The sequence below is a fragment of the Phalaenopsis equestris genome, unplaced genomic scaffold (genome assembly GCF_001263595.1).
Source record: "Phalaenopsis equestris unplaced genomic scaffold, ASM126359v1 Scaffold199785, whole genome shotgun sequence".
Lineage (NCBI taxonomy): Eukaryota > Viridiplantae > Streptophyta > Magnoliopsida > Asparagales > Orchidaceae > Phalaenopsis > Phalaenopsis equestris.
Window position 1 is genome coordinate 10,189 of NW_018219639.1, and position 2,266 is coordinate 12,454.

The window sequence follows — 2,266 nt, forward strand, 5'->3', positions numbered from 1 at the left end:
TTCTTGGTAATCCCCCAAACTATCATAATGTTTGGCTCAATTTAAGATGATATTAATTTAAGTTAACTCTTGCCAGTTTTATTAATTAGGGCTTAGATGTGTGTAATGATGGTCTCCACAAAAATCCTAGAAAGATAGGAGGTTTTACGTTGAGTGACTACCTCAGAATCCTAAAACAAGTTAGGACATGCTGCATATCGGGACTATGCAGGAGCCTAACAAAAGAGAGTTTTATGTCATAAAAGACAGCCTCAGAATCCTAAGGATTGTTATTTAAACTAAAGAAAGGGTCTTGAACGAGCTGCCCATGAAGTCTGCTCCAAGTTCCATACTCAAATGTCTTCAGGTCTTCATGTCTTTAGATCCTCCAATCTTATTATTAAAAGTTTTATTTGTTTCGATGATTTTATAGTGAATTAATTAAAGGGTAGTGGAGGTATAGTTCAAACCTAGGCCAAGGCTAAGTTTATTTAAGCTAAGTAATTCCCTAATGTTATGATTTCTAGGTTCTCCCTAATCTAAACAACTTTTATTTTTTCATTATTTGTCCTTAACACATGTATTCTATGTTTGATAAAAGCAGTAAAAGAACATGCGTTGAGATACATAAAATAATAAATAGAGCAAAAGAAATAATGTTTTATCAGATTTTTATTAAATTTTAATTATTTAATTAGTGGTAACCCAGTCAAGATGTCTATGGCTCCGTCGTCCCGGGTTGTCGGATGCCCTAGTTTACTTAGTCCGAAAGGTGGTTACCCACCAGGACCCAAGATTCTTGTAGGTTTAGGTCAACTAATCCTATTAGTTTAGAGTTAACAAACCTAAGGTTTAGATTAATTAATCCTATTAGTTTGGGTTAACTAACCTAAGTTTTAATTTAACTAGTCCTATTGGTTTGGGGTTAAATAACTTAAGGTTTCGTTAATTAATCTTATTAGTTTAGAGTTAACTAATCCTATTGGTTTAGGATTAACTAACCTAAGGTTTAGGTTACCTAATCCTATTGGTTTAGAGTTAACTAACCTAAGGTTTAAGTTAACTATTCTTATTGTTTTAGGGTTAACTAACCTAAGGTTTAGGCTACCTAATCCTGTTGATTTAGGCTTAACTAACATAGGGTTTAGACTTAGTTAATCTTATGGATTAAGGTTAAGTAATCTAGGGTTTAGGTTAACTAATCATATTGGTTTAGGGTTAACTAACCTAAGGTTTAGGTTAACTAATCCTATTGGTTTAGGGTTAACTAACCTAGGTTTTAGGCTTAGCTAATCCTATGGATTAAGGTTAACTAACCTAGGGTTTAGGTTAGCTAATTTTATTGGTTTAGGGTTAACTAACCTAAGGTTTAGGCTTAGCTAATCCTTTTGGTTTAGGGTTTACTAACATAATAATTTGATTAACTAATCCTATTGGTTTAGGGTTAACTAACCTAAGATTTATGTTAACTAATCCTATGGACTAGGGTTAACTAACCTAAGGTTTAAGTTAACTAATCCTATTGGTTTAGGGCTAAGCAACCTAATGTTTAGGCTTAGCTAATCATATTGGTTTAGGGTTAATTATCCTAAGGTTTAGGTTAACTAATCCTATCGGTTTAGGGTTAACTAACCTAAGGTTTAGGCTTAGCTAATCTATTGGTTTAGAGTTAACTAACCTAAGGTTTAAGCTTACTTTCTTTAGGTTTAGTGGCTAAGTAATCCAATCCCGAAGTTGGCTAACCAAGAATTGGGTTTAAATTGGGTTAACCCTAAAAGAAAGAATTCATATTAGTCCCACTAATGTTAGGAGACCGACATGAACCCTAAATAGGCTAGACTAGATTTAACTTGAGCTCGGGTTATGCTAACATAACCTAACTCAAACCTACTCCCCGAATTAGTAAATTATGATTGCTAATATGGTTTTAAACATGGTTTTAAGATATTCAATCTATGTTTATAATCAAACTAATCCTATTGGTTTAGGGTTAACTAACCTACTGTTTAGGCTAACTAATCCTATTGGTTTAAGGATAACTAACCTAGGGTTTAGGCTAACTAATCCTATTGGTTTAGAGTTAACTAACAAAGGGTTTAAGCTAACTAATCCTATTAGTTTAGGGTTAACTAACCTAGGGTTTAGGCTAGCTAATCCTATTGGTTTAGGGTTAACTAATCTAAGGTTTAGGCTTAGCCAATCCTATTAATTTAGGGTTAATTAATCTAAAGTTTCGGTTAACTAATCCTAGTGGTTAGGATCACTAATCCTAATGGTTTAGGTTAAT